Here is a 17,527-nt window from a genome sequence, read left to right as displayed (position 1 = left end):
ATTAAATATGACATGACCAGAATCAAATGTTACACCTGATAAATATTAATTTATAATTTATAAGGTGCTAGTGCTGAATGAAATAAAACCCCATGTAAAAGAATAGGATTAAAATGTGTATTTAAAAACAATCATGCTGCAAGGAGGCCTAACTCATCTAGATGGAAAAACCCAATCTCCCTTCAACAAAATGTCCAGACTCTGAATACAATGTATTACAGCTGCTATTCCTTATAGGAAGTGATATAAGTCTTCCGTATTGTTCAAACCATTAGGGAATTTGCTATCCAATTCAAGTATCATTTTGGATTCCATCCTTCTCAACATTTTATCCCTATCGCCTCCTCTGCGGGGTTTGGGAATGGCCGTTATAACTAAATATTTCAAACATTGTAAGTCATTGCTGTGTTCTTGTTTGAAATGTCTGGCCACAGGATACGAACTGTCATTGTTTACAATGGCACGTAAATGTTGGAGGATTCTGACATGCACCTGTAACTTGGTGCTGCCCACGTATCGCAAGCCACAGGTGCATGTCAGGACATAAACTGCATACTCGGTCCTGCAGTTGTAACTCCCTTTAATGGTGATTATGGCTGGACTGAAGGGGGTGACATGCTGTGTGGTGTTGATTCCAAACCTGCATGCCCTGCAGCTGGAACATTTAACAAATCCTGGCCGGGGTTGTAACCACATTTTGCCTTTTTCTAATTCCGGGCTGCTCTTGGCAGTTTGGGATCTCATCGAGGGCCCTTTTCTGTACATAATAGTCGGACAGGCGGGGAGCCTGATAGCTAAAACCCCGTCAGTAAGAAGTATCGGCCAACTGCGTGTAATAATGGCTCAAATTTTCCTTTCCTGTTTATTGAAAGTTGTTACAAATCTGGGAACAGAATTGTTGTCCTTATCCTCCATAACAGTATTTTCGACCTCAGTGTCTGCTAAAAGGGAAGCCCGCGGTTTGGCGTTCATTTTCACTACTGCCTGCTCCAAGATAGATTCATTGTATCCCCTTTGTTTGAATCTTGCAAGCGCCTGATCAGTGCACCTAACCAGATCTTCCTCAGTACTGCAGATGCGCTTAAGACATAATAGCTCACCATAAGGAATATTGTTTACTACATGTCTAGGGTGAGCACTGCTGGCATGCAGAGTGGAATTGCCAGCAGTGCTTTTCCTGTGTAGGGTAGTTGCTATTTCCCCCTCACATATATAAATTCTAACATCTAGGAAATCCACACTTTCCTTGCTTATTTGAGATGTGAATTTCAAATTAACGTGATTAATATTGATTGCACTGATAAAGTCAATTGCACTTTGTTCGTCCCCTCTCCATATAATAAAAACATCATCAATGTATCTCATCCATTTTAAAACATGATCAGAAAATACGGTACTGTGAATGCGCTTGAGAACCTGCTCATCCCAGCAGCCCACGTGCAATCACGCGTAGCTGGGGGAGAAGCAGGCACCCATCGCCACTCCCCTTTTCTGCAAATAAATGTCATTGCCAAACAGGAAATAGTTGTTATTTATACACCAAGATACCAGCTCCACAATCATTTTGTTATGGCTGTAGCACTCCAACGATCTAGTACTCAGAAAATATTCCAGTGCTATTAATCCAGTAGAATGTTATATGCTGGTATAAAGGGATTCGATATCCAAAGTACTGAATATCGAATCCGCTGACCATGGGACGTTCCTGATCTTTTTAAGAAAATCTCCTGTGTCCTTAATATAGGTTGGAAGTTTCTTTACTAAATCCTGCAAGAAAAAGTCAATATACTGTGTGATGTTTTCTCCCATACTCTGGATGGCCGATGTAATTGGCCTCCTCTGGGACCGGCACCGTTTTTTTGTAAACCTTGCGAATGAGGTATAGTCTCGGCAATACAGGATGCTCAACATGTAAAAAGCGAAACTCCTCAGTAGAGATCATGCCTTCTCTTTTCCATTTGGAAAGGGCTTTCTTTAGGCTTTCTCTGGCGGCGTTGTAATGTTTCAATGTGGATTTTTCATAGCACAATGGATCACTCAAATGTCTATGTGCCTCCGCGATGTAATCTTTTTGTGGCCAGATCATAATATTGCCCCCTTTATCAGATGTGGTGACCACAATTTGATGGTTATTACTGAGTTTCTTCATTAATTCTGCATATTGGTTCTCCTGTTTGCTCTTGTATCTTTTACGATGTTTGATTTGGTGGTGCAATTTTTTTAAGATCCTCTACTATTACATCTTGAAATATGACGGTAGCATGCTTTGGCATGTTAGGTACAAAGCTCGATTTGAGCTTAAATGGACTTATATTGGCTCCCAGTTGTCTGACAGCTGCTTTCGATAGACTTTGTTGTGTAGATCCACTTTCTTGTATGACTTGTTCATTGACTGTATTTTTATGACTAAGTTTGTGCATGGTTGACAAGGTGGCAGTATCCGATGCTGAAAGATCAGTATTGGAACAATTTTCTGAACTGAGTTCCTGGTCTTTTAGTCCATCCTTTATACTGAAGAACTTTTTCAACTTAAGTTTACGGATGTAGCAAAAAACATCAATGCGTGTACGCGTGTAATAAAGTCATTTATGGGACAAAAAGACAAACCGAGGCTTGAAAGTTGTTTTTCAGCCTCAGATAGAGTAACTGTAGATAGATTTATGATAGTGTTGTCATCAATTATTGTTTTTTTCCCCAGTACTGCTTTTTTGATTTTTTTGTAGCCGTTTCCGCTTTTTGCGGCATTCGCGCCTTCTTGCGTTGTTTCTTGTTCTTTTTTCTTTTGTGGATTCCTTGGCCTTAATATCTGGTGACGATCAAACACTAAACAATGTATCTCTTCTCCAAGATCTAAGATCATGGATTTGTCCACTGCCCCTGTTCTGTTGGTGCTGCCATCATCCGATGTTATGCTGCTTGTCATTGAGTCAGTGTCACTGATCACTGAAACTGCATCAGCGCGTGTGTTTGACATAGATCCTGTGCCTGCTGTTGTGCTAGATAACTTCTCATTCAGTTTAGATTTCTTCGTGTTCTCGTATTTCCGAGCAAAAGTATATATACGTCCCTGCTCGTAGTCCTCTTTATCGCGAGTGAACTTATATACTTTGTGGGCCTTGATTTTCTCTTCCTGTTTGTTGAGGCGTTCTTGCATTTCCTTTCTTGACCTGGTTATATAGTTATTAGGTTCAAACTTCACCAATTGCTCGTCTATTTTGTCTATTTCAGTGATCAGTGCAAGCCTATCAATTTCAGCATATTTGACCAGAATTTTAACTAAGTTATTAGAAGCCTCCAGATTGCTGGGACCCCATTCTTATATATATATATATATTAGTGAAAACTCCTCAAGGCTGTATCCGAAAAGAATACTCGCACTCCAAGGCTCGGTCATTCAAAGATAGATTTATTGGCAACGCGTTTCGAGCAGACGCTCTTCTTCACTGGCCACCATTGTAAATCACTCTACCACTATTTATCGTGTGTAATAAACATAAAAAGAGGACTGAATGTTGCTCGTCACCCGAGCCTGGCAATAGAAAGTAAACTTAACAAACCCCTCACAGTGAGAATTACATCAATTGCAAGTGCACAATTTGAAAAAAATATCTTTTTTTAAATAATAATTTTAAGAGAGTATTAGTTAGGATTGAGGATGGGGCTTTAACTACTAGCCTATACAGGAAGTCCTCAGCTGGCAACAGCATCCTACATGCCAGGAGCCACCATCCCCCAAAACTTAAGTGGAGTATCCCCTATGGGGAACTACTAAGGGCTAGACGAAATTGCAGCTCGATGAGTAGTTTCGAAAAAGAACAGGAGATCATGTTACAAAGATTTCGAGAGAGGGGATACCCGGAGGATGTTCTTTTGAGTGCTAAGGAAAAAGTATCTAAACAGAGTAGAGCTACACTACTGATCAAAAGACCTCTGCCTGACAAAGGGGTAAATAACATCAGGATGATTACTCGGGTTCTCATTGTTGGCTTATTCAAGACAGGGGGTTAGAACTAGGGGGGTGGCTATTTTGCCCAAAAGAAGTGATGTTAAGGTCATCAGAAAGAAGGAGGATCAATGGGGGAGATGGGTCTTGATAGAGAGTTTAATTAATAACCAAATAGTTACCATTGGATCAGTCTATGGTTCCACCGAAGATGATCCGGGTGTTATTCAATATTTGGACTCCGAATTGGCCTTATGGCCGGAACCTGTTATTTTGGCGGGGGATTTTAATATAAATGGGATCGGTGGACTAGGTATCGACGAGGGACAGCAATATCGGGGACGGAAGAAAAAGGTATCCAGAGCAATCATTAATATGGCACATCATAATTCTTTAATTGATGCATGGGGGCGTCTGAATCCTTTGGATGATGGTATAACTTATTATTCTGCCCCCCATAGGGTCTGTGTTAGGCTGGATTATTTTTTTATTTCAAATTCTCTATCATCTAATTGTAAGATTGAAAAACTCCCTCGGCTGGTCTCGGATCATAATCCACTGGTTTTAACAGTAAAATTACAAAGAGGAGGAAGGTCTCGGTCCTGGACATTTGAGAGGAGGTTACTTAAGGATGACGATTATATCAAACATATGAATAGATGGATAAAAACCTTTTGGGAAATAAATAGAGGTAGTACCTCCGCGGGGATGATTTGGGACGCTTTTAAGGCTGGGGTACGGGGAGAGACGTTAAGTTATAGTCTGCATAAGCAAAAGCTAGAGCAGGCCAGAGTCAATAAATTGGTTAGTGCTCTTGCAGGGGCGGAACACGAGCTGGCCCTTCTGGTTCGAGCTGGTGGTTCCCCGACTTTGGTATTACTTAATATAGTTCGTATCAAGGCAGATCTTATCGAGGGGCTTGCTATAAAGACAGCTGCGACTTTTCTCTCAAAAAAAGAACAATGTTATGAGTTGAGTGAGCGGGTCGGTCGTATACTTGCTATTCGTACTAGACAGAGAACAACGGCAGGACGGATTAATGAGATTTCTGACCGTAAAGGAGGTAAAGTCACAGATACCGACGAAATTAAAGAGGTTTTTAGACAGTTCTATGGTAAATTATATAGTAAAGATCAGCTAGGAGCTCCTTCAGACATCCAGCAGTATCTGTCGGATTTAACTCCTCCGCACCTGTCTGATCAGGACAGGGAGGCACTTGATGCACCTTTTAAAGTCGAGGAAATATTAGTGGCTCTTAATAGTCTCCCCTCTGGCAAGGCTGCGGGGCCTGATTTAATTCCCACTGAGTTTTATAGAATATTCCAAAATATACTAATTCCTGATTTAGTGGATACTATCCTGCAGGCTCAGTCTGGATATTCTGTCCCAGAATCATGGGCCGGGGCAGATATGGTGGTGATTTTAAAAAAGGGCAAGCCTTCTCTGGAACCAGGCTCATATAGGCCTATCACCCTTATGAATGCAGACGCTAAAATATTCTCAAAGGTGATGGCTATTAGACTCTCCAAGATAATAGCACAGTTGGTCAGTCCTACACAGCATGGGTTTATACCAGGGAGGGGGACGGCGCACCATGTTCGAAAAATAATTACCTTACTGGACGCAACGGAAGTCTCAGGAGACCCTATGTCGGTTATCCTTCTAGATGCAGAGAAGGCATTCGATCGGGTCTCCTGGGACTACCTCTGGGCTGCATTAGCTTGGTGGGGTATTGGGGTAGGCTTCATTAAATCAATACAGGCACTTTATCGGTCACCTATAGTTCAGCTCAGAATTAATGGAGAACATACACTGCCTCTCCAGATTAACAGAGGCACCCGACAGGGGTGTCCATGCTCGCCTTTGCTATTTGCAGTTTATATTGATCCGCTGATCCGCAGGTTTGAATTAAATGAACAAATTGCTCCGATTGATATTCAAGGTCAGCTCTGTAAAACTCTGGTCTATGCAGACGACGTGGCGATAGTCTCTCCCTCCCCAATTAGAACAATGTTGGAAGTAGAAATGGAGGCTGAGGTCTTTGGACGGATTTCTGGATACGCTTTAAACAGCTCTAAGACACAGATAATAAAGAATAGTCAGACGACCTGTAATGATGGGAGAGTAGTGGATTCAGCGATCTATTTAGGTATTAACATTTCGGCAGATGTAGGAAAGATCGTGAAGCAAAATATTGAGCCAATAATGGTAAAATGTAAGAAAGATCTTGACAGGATCCACAATCTTCATCTTTCCTTGGTGGGCCGATCAAATGTGATTAAAATGCTTATTCTGCCCAAATTTCTTTATTTATTTAGGACAATTCCTTTGTTATTCGAAGGTAAATGGTTTCTTGCAATCGAACACTTGATTAATAAATTTATTTGGGCACAAGGGAAAACCAGGAGGGCATTACGGTTTCTATCTCTATCCAGGGATAGGGGGGGCTGGGCAGTACCGGACTTTAAGTTATATTACTGGGCATCAGCCATACAATATATGAGGGGGCTGATGGGAGGAGACAATTCAGATATTCAGATTAAATCAGACTCAACTGATATTTATGCATTGCTTATAGGGGAAGATGCTGGCAACTGTTTTTTGAAATATACAGACCCGGGGTATTATAAACGAACAAAATTTAAGACACTATTAGCAGGATATAAAATTTGGGCAGCATTGAGTAAAAAACTTGGGATGGGTAGATTCAATGCTTACACTAGGATCAAGGGGAATAATTCTCTTCCAGTAGCGATATTTGCGGACAGGATTATGAGTGATTGGGGACGGAGGGGGATCTGTAAATTTGGGGATTTTACGGGAGATCAAGGTTTCTTGGAGTTCTCGGAGCTTCAAGGGAAGTATGGTTTTCCTAGGAATAATTTCTTTAAGTTTCTACAAGTTCGGAGTTATCTGCAGAATAAGAAGGGTGGGTTAGCTGGGTTTAGTAAAAATAGGATTTTCGACATGATTGAGTCTGGAGCAGACTGTTCCATAAAGAAAATTTATGCTGAGTTGTCATTATTAAAAAGTGATGATTTGGAAAAATTTGGAAAGAAATGGGGTGATAAACTTCAGATTGATCAGGACTGCTTCCAGGACTCTCTTGAATTAGGGCGGACTATACTTTGCTCGGCAGCCCTACAGTCTCAGCATTACAAGACGATTTATTCATTATACCATACTCCCGATAGGATTTTTAAATGGGGGGGCACGACGGGAATTACTTGCCCCCGATGCAATAGTAGTGAGGCTGATATTGTTCATATTTTTGCAGTGTGTCCCCATCTCAATCTTCTGATTAAGGCTATTGAATCTTTTTTAGATATAAGTTTAGGAATTAATGTTGTCCTTACACCAGTATGGATCCTTCTGGGAGTAGGAGGGGTAGAGGAGGAATCTGCCTCCTCTCTTTTTCTGTTTGTGGCTATGTCCGTTTATAGAATATGTATTGCATCAGCCTGGTTGGATAAGACAGCTCCAACATTCCATCAATGGCTGGCCAGATTATTAGCAGCGTATAATTTGGAAAAAGGGATATATGATAGAAAGGGGAAAAAGGGTAGAGCCTTAGGTAAGCGTATATGGGAACCTGTGAGGAGATGGAAGGAGACTCCCTGAACATAGGGAGATTGTTTTAGGGTGTAAATCCTTGGGTCTTTGGTTCTTTATTCTATCAATGTTCCTCCCTTGTATTGTTTAATGATATGTGCAAATTATTTTGTTGTAATGTGTACGGAAAAAAACCAATAAAAAATTTAAAAAAAAAAAAAAAAAAAAGGAAATTTTAGACAAAGCTACAGCCCAAACTGCTGAACGGAATTACACCAAATTTGGCAAAGAGGTAACCCTTGGTTCAGAAAGAGTCCTTTTTGTTAAATGGTGTAAATTCGTTAAGTAGTGGCTGAGAAATTAGAAAAAGAAAAAGTTTCGATATCTAGGGCAGCGGTAGATTCACAAGCCCTCCCGACCACGAGCTTCACTGTGATTGGCTGCCAACACTCCAAACCAGGAATTGTTGGCAGTCATCTTGTGACTCGGTAGAATCGAGTCACAAGAAAACAGTTGAAAAAACATTAAAAAACAAGAAAAGGGGGCAGGGTAGAAACACCCTGACCCTCTAGGCCTGTTCGGGGTATCCCACAAGGACCCCCAGGGCCAAAAAAAAGCATATTTTTTCTTATAATTTCGGTGGAAATTGCGATGGGGTCACGAATCCCACAACAATTATTATGAAAAATGAAGCGCTTCATTTAAATGAGGCCCCCGGTGGGCCAGGTCCCGGGGGCATTGCCCAATTCATCATTTATAATTGCGGGGGCCCACGAGTGCCCCCACAGCCCCAGGGACCACCACCTCCCCGAGGCTATGTTAATAATATGTGGGAGGGCACGCGGCCCTCCCGCAGCCCCGGGGACCGCCACATGGCATCTTTTTTTATTAATGTGTGAGGGGCCTCCAAGGCCCCCCACACATTAATAATCTTAAATATTTGTGGGGGTCCACCTCCCCGGGGAACTAAAAATGTAAATTGGGGGGTCCATGCGGCCCCTCTCCTGGAGCCCTTGATGGCCCTGGGGACAGCCAACCCCCAGGGCCGGCTCCTGCAGTATCCCGGTATGCCCACCCCCGGGATACTGCTGTTTGCTATGACAGGGCGGGAGACGCCCTGTCATAGCAAACTCTGCTTTGGATTTTGGAAGTGAGAGCAGATTTCCTGCTCTCGCTTCCAAAATCCAAAGCAGATTGCTTTTCCACACGGGGAGCTGCATGTCAGCAGCTCCCAATGTGGAAAAGCAATGCCGGCTCCCGCAGAAGGCGGGGAGCTGGCGGGACCGTGGGGGAATTGGGGCTCCCCCCACGGTCCCCAACGGATAGGGCCGGCCCCAGGGGATGGGGAACCCGGGGCTAGAAGTGGTCCGGGAGGGGGGCCACGCAGTCCCCCTCCCCTTTCAAACAAAAAAAATAATAATAAAAGGCAGGCCGGCCCCGGGGGAAGGGGTTCTCCTCCAAATATAAATAAAACAAGCATTGGCATAGCCAATAGTTCTCGCCTTTGGAACCTTATAAGTATTTAGTTATGCAGCACAATAGCCATGGTGCAACAACATCAACTGTTGCATGGCTAAACACTTATAAGGTCCCAAAGGCGAGACCTATTAGCTATGCCAATGCTTTTTAGTATTATGTATGTAAGACCACTCCAATTCAATGGAGTGAAATAGCTGAATACTTTCCAAATGGATCACCTTTTGATAGACAATTGCCATTCCCAGCAGTTTCGAAAGGCCAACTGATGTAACACGCCAAAGATCTTGGGGCTAAAGCTGTTCAAGAAGGGCACAAACTAGAACTTGCTCGAGTCAAAAACATGCCATTCAAGAATAATGAGTAATGTCCGACAGGTTTAGTGCAAAATACTTTCTCCCGCCTTCATTTGAGATGTCATCAGTGATGTCACTGACCATGTCATGAATGATGTAATATGTGACGTCATCAGCAGTGCATTGCGGGGGCGTGAGTTATAGTTAGCTGAACTAACTATAACGGCGGAATTTCTATGCTTTTGTACAAGTGAAATGTCCAACTAACCATAACATCCTTGAAACCTATGGTTTTTTCAGTGAATTTCTAAGGTTTTTTAAATGCTAATCTCTAACTATAACGTGCCTGAAACCTATGTTTTTTCCAGTGAATTTGAATGTTTTTTTAAATGCTAATTTCTAACTATAACGTCCCTGAAACCTATGTTTTTTTCAGTGAAAAATAAATAAATATATATATCCTTTCATAGTTTAGCACCTTCTGTTCTCCCATGTCCCATGGAACTTGGAGCGCTGTTGTCGGCGGAGCACACCAGACATCGTAATTCCCATAAATGCAAAAAGCTCAAGAGCTCACTCAGGGGATATTCCTCTATGTAGTTTGTTTATTCCAGTTACGCATTTCGACTGCACTTCAGAGTTCCAGTTAAATTAATCAGTTATAATAAGTAATTAAATAAATTATGTGATATGTACAAGTATTTCACACTTTTACCTAGCTTTTCCCGTAACACAATATTTTTAAATGAAAATAAAATCCTCAAACTGAAACCTAAAAGAATATTAATGAAATCAGTTATCATTAATAAATTCCACAATAAAAGAAAAAATTAAATAAAAAAATTTGACACATTACACTATTTGTGAATTCTTCTTGCCCTTAAACACAACCCACTCAATATACCTAAGAACAAATAATAAATAATTCTTCAATTATTAAACTTGTAAACAAACCCTTACAAAAAAAATTAGTATATTAAAGAAATTAACCATCATTAAGATGTAGGAGCATGGCTACGGCGCTATGAGATGATGAAGCTCGAAGCGTGGGCTCCTGTCAAGGACGATTAGCACCTGCATCTATACAGAATTTCCCCAGGCGCTGATGACAGGACCTGGCAGCAGAAGGTGTGAAGAAACCTGGGCCCGCTAAGGCAGCCATGGAGAGACAATGCAACATAAGAAAACTGACACTCGATCAGCACGCCTGCAGCAACAGAGCGGCGCAAGATAGCTGCTGGCCTCCGCTGACCCCGACGGGCCTGGACTAAGAGATCCTGCCCAGGTTGGGCAGGGCCTCTGGGGGCACCCTGAAGGGTGAATGCAGAGACAAACCATACTGTGTCTGGCCCAGAGACACTGCAGATATACCCTGTGGTGGCATGGAGCTCTGGGCCATGGTTGCAATGCTGTAGAGTTGCTGTGTGGGCCTGGAGCCCCAAAACCTTGCTCCCCTTGGTCTCAGGCTAGGTGAAGCATTAATGCAGCAATCAATCATGACACACACCTCTTCCTTCCAAGATACAAAATGGTCAACACCAGTGTATCAGAGTCATATTCATCCAAGGACTCACTTGAGTGAGCTCCCCTTAGCATTGATACCAGGGATGACCACATACCTACACTATAAGCCATAATCATCTGGGATGAAGGGCAAAATATGGCACAAAGAAACAAAATGGACAAATACGCCATAAGAGGGGGTGCCGGGTGATGTGGGGTTGTCGCAGCTGGTCCCAGAGTACGCTGAGGGCGGTTGAAAAAGACCTATTGCTAAGAAAATTGTTCCTCGCAATTAAGAAAACCAGATCCACCCTAGAAAAAAAGATCAACACAGTGGCAGTAAACATTAACTTACTCCATATGGACGTTTGTAAAAGAGTATGCTGGTTCCATCAGAACTCTACAAACAGAAGATCGGCATCTTATGGCGGCAACACACCAACTACAAGTAAGAGAACAGGATGCAGACAGGAGCTCTAGGTGCAACAATATACCCTTGATAGGTATTCCAGAGTAGGCAGAGGGAACTGCAATGGAATGATTAATCGAGGAATTTGTGGTCAATAAAGTAAAGCCAGGAGCAGTCCCCCCCGCACCCCCCCCCCCCTTTGTTGTCGAAAGGGAATGTTGGATACCTAGGACAACACCAAAGGGTTAGGGCTGCAGGCAATCCCAGCCACATTCACAGACCATGATGCAATCCTGCAAGTGGCTCGCTTCCACATTTCACTGCAGTTTAAGAATCCTACTATTATAATCTTCCAAGACACAAGAGGTAGAAGCCAAACAGAGATCCTTTGACAAGGTCAAATGGAACTCCGAAACCAGAGCCTGCAGTACATGGTGATCTTTCAAGCCAAATTGAAAATCCTAAACAAAGAACGATTGTAGTTGTTTGCTTCGCCAGAGGAAGCTTAGGAATGGCTCAAGGGGTGGTGACATGTAAAGAACAGGAAATGGGAGTGAAATGCATTTTTCCAAGAAGGTTGAAAGGGTGGAACAAGAAGAGGTATTGGTTAACGACAAGATGTCAGTGAAAGGGGCACAGAAGGGAGCGAGGCGATGGGGTCATCCCCAACCTGATAGACCCTTTAGAACCCTGGTAGTGGACACAGCAGGTTCAGCAGATAAGAGGAAGAGAATGAGTCACAACCATGCACATACAAAGACCAATCAACATTTCTTTTTCCAGGAAGCGGCAGAAGAGACTTGTGTACTAGAGTTTACAAGGAGGTTTGATGTTGGGAATGAGAGGGCAACAGGCACCTTAATCATTGGGGAGGTGGATAGTTTCATGCTTGCAGCCTGAGGTATTAGGGAGAGGGGAGTTATTTGAGGGTGGGGGGGAAGTTGACACTACAAGATGCACATAAATGGAAAATTCAGGTCATATAGGTTAATATTCGGTGAATATAGAATATGGCCACACACGGCAAGCTGGCAACTGGGGGGGGGGGGGGGGTCAGAGCTCACATCCTATCCTGGAACAGAAACTGGTTGATAAACATGTTAAAGAGAGAAGTGGTGGTGCATTTCTCATCCTCGGAAAACCCCAATATCAACCCATTGTAAAATACCCACTTGTTGGGGGACAACTGTGGCTTTGTAGGTGAGGAAATATAAAATCTTGGTGCACTCTGGATTTACCCCTGGGCCACGCGGGGTTGAGATACTGGGTCATAGATCACTTTCATTGCAGGTTGCCAGGACGTGGGTGGACCCGGGGGACTGACAAGCAGCATTGAGTGGAGAATGGAATAGGGAAGAACTGATGGCGGCTTTCTGGTCCTTCCCATTTAGACTGGTTAGCACGACTGCCAGATATGCTCCCGATCACAAGGGGATATTTCAACCTTACAATGAACTAGATAGGCTCATCAAAGGTAATCAACTTAAAATATGCTTTGCCCTGTGCTGTGAAATCAGCCTCCATCAACTTTCTCACCCAAAACCTTGGTGAAGAGCCAGTTACCACCTTCCCTTATAAGTGAGTGCAATAAAAACAAGCATTGGAATAGCCAATAGGTCTCGCTTTTGGGACCTTGTAAGTATTTAGTTATGCAACACAATATCCTTGGTGCAACAACATCAACTGCTGCATGGCTAAACACTTATAAGGTCCCAAAAGCGAGACCTATTGGCTATGCCAATGCTTGTTTGCCTCGAGCTGTGCCTTAAAGGTACCATTTTATGCAATTCAAAATTACTACTTTTTAACCCTTCCTAAAAATTCTTAGGAAATGTATCTTTCCCCAAAATAAACCAGGACTGGAGTCAAAGCAGTAAACAAGCCTCCTGGAGAATTTTGGGGAAAGTTGCTCTTTCCACAAATATTTCTAGGACTTGAGTCAGAATAGTAAATTTGACGTTCCGATACTGCCACGCCCACTGCTGCCCCGAGAGCGCAGTTCAGGGCAAGAAACACGAGCGAGTACCGAAGAGAGCGGAATACAAAATAAGAAACCACTTGCGTAGGGGAGAGAGCGTGATCAGAGTTGAGGACTGATGCAATGCTATTAGCATAAACATTTATAATTAGTGAGTGCACCACAACTGTAAAAATAAGTACCTGAATTTAATGTACACACGTTGTATACTGTAAGTGAAAACTAAAGGATCGCCTTTTTTATTTTAATTGATGTGTAAATTAATAAAAAAACAGTTTTGACGTTTGAAGGGTGGGGGTCATCTGAACCATTCCCAAGGACTACTAATTCAACTGCACAGGAAACACGGAATTCGTAATACCAGAAACGCATGTTCTGAAGCCTGCCAGGTAGTAATCAAGACGCAGCTTTTCGGAGAAACACATACTGAGTGCGTGCAACAGCTGGGCTTCTCAGTGTGGTCCTCCATGTGGGCTACAGGAACCTACAGCACAAACAGTAAACAGACGTCGCAGTTCCATACCTAATCCAGAGGAACCGCACTTCAGGATTGTTCCCAAATGGACAGCTGGCGCACATGGAGGCGGAAGTTGTCACACAGCTAGTCTACCAATCAGAAGGCAGGGAGGGTGGGTTTTAAAACCTGCGCCGTCAATCATAGGATGTTGCAATCTGTACGGTGAGTAAGAGAATGCGGCACTCTTTGATGTATCTCAGAAACACCGTCTTTGAACAGGCATTTATAAACCACTTTTAATAACGAATACAACATAAAAAGTAATCGTATATGAGCCTGTCATTTATATTACCTGGGAACAGCTAACTTTCACAATGTTGTCACTTGGTATGTAGGTAAAAATGGCTTGTGTAATGGCTCGTGTAAAGTCATGGGGCTCATATAGTGTGTTGTAGCATTTGTATATCGCCTACTACCTCTATGTGGACGATGAGAAGCTTAACGACACGTTTAGCTCAATAGGCCATCTCACTGTGGAGTTGAAAGTGTGTTGTCTGCTTTCAGCCTATAGGGTAAGTTTTTCCTTGTTGTGTCAGACATTTTTGAATCGGATAGTGGGAGATAAAACAAGCACGTGCGCCGAATAGTGGGAGATAAAATAAGCGCGCGCGCCTCGTGCAAATAGGGGGTGGGGGGGAGTGTGGCCGAGAACAAGCAGCGTTTACCTTGCGAGAGCGAGCGCGATAATTACTAACATATGGTGGCACTCGCTCCCGCAAGGGAATCGCCAAACGTGCACGTGTTGCCATTTAAAGCAATGCTACGCATGCACGTTTTTGCCTGCAAACCTGGAGCGATTTATAAAGGTCTCTTTCCTATGCATGCGCACTGCGTAGGCGAGACCTAAAAAAGATGCATCAAAAGGGACTCGTGAATTATTGTGTTTACTGATAGGAAATCATAGGGCAGGACAGGAAAGCTGATCAGGGCTAGGGTGGTGCAGCTTTACATGGTGTGTTTGGGATAAGGGGATGTTCATCAACGTAGTATAGGTGATGGGGAAAATGAGCAAATGGGTTTACACCTTGTACATTTACTGTCCAGGATATATTCTTTTATAGAACCTACAGAGAAGCTTTGAATGAACAATCCACTTGCCCATAAGATGTCCTCTATTTCAAGATTATCCCTCAGTCATTGGACATTGCAGGCTTGATACTGAGGGAGACATGGGGGAGGCTAGCTGTGGGCAAGCCCTCCACCCGTGAAGGACCTTTCCTTATAAAGATGTTCCTTGGCTTGCCTCCTCTTTTGTCTTTGGGGCCTATTTTTCTATCAAGTATCCTTGTTCCCTCTCTCAAAGGGCAGTTAAAGAGGAACTAAAATCGCCCTTCTCTTTTCTGAATCCCTCCCTTCCATCTATGCCATGCAATCACATGTGTGGCAAAGTTGCCATTTATCATTGCAGACTCTTTTCAATGCTCGCCTTGGTAATTGGGTATATTCTTAAAGAGTTTTATCCTTCTGGCTTAAGGTTTGAATAGAGCTAATGTAAATGGGGATGGGAGGTGCATACTCAAGAAACTATTGTAGCCATAGCCGGCAGCTACCTAGGGCTTCATTGACCCCTGTAGAGCTCCACATCGGCCCAGAACCTAGCTGGGTAGCTACAGCAAGTTGGAATATGAGCTATGACAACTATCAGTCACCCACAGCCTCTGTTTCTGAGGGTGACCAGAGTGTACTATTCAAGCCCCTGAGACACATCTCTCCTCTCTGGTCGGGCGCCCTGAGCCAGACTATCTCTAACAAGCATTGACAATGCCAGTCAGTGTTGCTTACACTTTCATACGTGAGCAATGGGGGCCCGCATGGCTCGCGGGTGGCGGGCCCATATGGTGGGGGTGCAATTTAAAAACATTTTTTTTAAATAAACACTTACCTTGCCCCCGAGTCCTGCGTTTCTGCTCCTGTTCTCCTCCGTCGGACTCCATGGATAGGAAGCACAGCCAGGTTACCCTGGCCAGGCACAAAGCTGCAGTGCAGCATTGTGATTGGTCTGAGCATCGTGGTTAGACGCTTATCCAGGGAATTGGGCATGGGCATGTTCTCCATGCAGGCTCCATGCTAGCCTGTGTGGAGAACAGAAAAAGTGTGCATGACTGTTTTGCCGGTTCCAGAGGGCCGGCCAAACAGTCATGTGCAATTAAGAGTGGGCACACCACTCCTGCCCTGCTGCAGGAACAGAGCAGGCCCGCCCGCAAAGCAGCACAGAAACATGAAATGATAATAACTCAAAGTTATTTTTATTTTATGTTTCCTTTATTTGCACTGCTCAAGAGCAGTGGGGCGATGCTCCTCCACCATAGTGGAGGAGCCGCCACTGTAACGCGAGGTCAACTGGAATTGCCAATACATGTTTATAGTAGGCTTCAGCTACACAAACAGTGCAGGGTCTTTACTCCTTAGACACACACACACACACACACACTTCCCAATATTGGATTTAAAAAAAAAATCTTTTAATTGTGTTTTGTTACTCAACATACACGTATTCCACGGTCGCTCGTCCCACAAGGCAACACAACATATATTGTACACTGATGACAGCATTCAGCGAGACAATTTGGACCCATTACAACACACGCCCCTAGCAGGCAGACAGTAATCTTCGTTTCTGCAGAGTAGAGTGTCGTGGGGTGTAAAGTTTCATGGTGGGCATTAGTCTAGGGGGTAAATCAGTGTGCATGACAATGCTTTCCAATTTCCACAGCTCAAGGTTGTCTTGTAACTTATCATCAGTTCTGGTCAGTGACATTCTGATTTCCTCTGCTGTTGTCCATTCTGCTACATTTTGGACCCATGTAATTTTTGTGCTCTGCCAGTTGATAGCCAAACAATGCTTTGCCAGCCAGAGTACAAGCGGTCCAAATCTCTTCTTTTATATTTGGTTTTTATACTGTCTAAAGCTAATGAGCACACAGGAGGGGTCATCAGCACAGTTAGTGGTGTATTCCAAGTATCGCCCCACCAACTACCTCACATATGCACAATTATAGGGCACTCCCACACTGGGTGATAATATGTAGACTCCAGGTCACCACACTTGGGGCACCAGGGTTTAGCCAGTGTAGCATTTCTGGTGTCATGTATGTGCGGTGCACATAGTTAACATGGGGAAAGCGAAATCTAGCATTGCTTGATACCTCCTTTATCAATAGTAACGCTTGTCTCCATTGTGTATCTGTGAAGACTTGGTTACAGTCTGTCTCCAACTTCACGTGCAAATGCAGTGGGCATTGGTGTGAGCTATCTCTGATGGCTGTCTATAGCCATGTCATAGTTCTCTGGCTATGGTCTGCTTGGACCAGTAGTTCCAGAGTGGCAGATCACACTGGGACTGTCTGTGTGTCCCCACAAAGCTTGGCATCGCCCCTTTAATATCAAAATATTTTAGGTATGGTCCCTAAGGGATTTGAAAGAGGGCCTGAGCTGTCTCAAAGGAGTTCATTGCATCTGTGTCCCATATGCCCACGAGTTTAAGGCAACCCCTCCTCTTCCAGTCTGTCATGTCTATGTTACGTTCCGGGTGGGTGAATTCTGGCACACACCACATCAATAACCCTATGGCATACATCATGTGCCCGCCCCAGAGCCTACACTATCTCTGCCACAGAAGCAAAGTTTCTCAAGTTATACAGGGGGCACTGCTTAGTGCTCGCAGTGTCATGAAGAGTTGGTTGGGCAGGTTCCTTTCCTCAGTGCAGCCTCGTAGTAGCTCCCTGTCCGTGCTGACATCAGCAGCAAACCAGACAGCCACAAACTGCAACTGTGCTGCCAGGTAATATGCCTCCATGTCTGGGATCAGCATTCCGCTCTCTTCCTATGTATAAACTAGAGTGTACTTTTTCTA

The sequence above is a fragment of the Triturus cristatus genome, chromosome 4_1 (genome assembly GCF_964204655.1).
Source record: "Triturus cristatus chromosome 4_1, aTriCri1.1, whole genome shotgun sequence".
NCBI lineage: Eukaryota > Metazoa > Chordata > Amphibia > Caudata > Salamandridae > Triturus > Triturus cristatus.
This window is presented reverse-complemented; position numbering follows the sequence as displayed.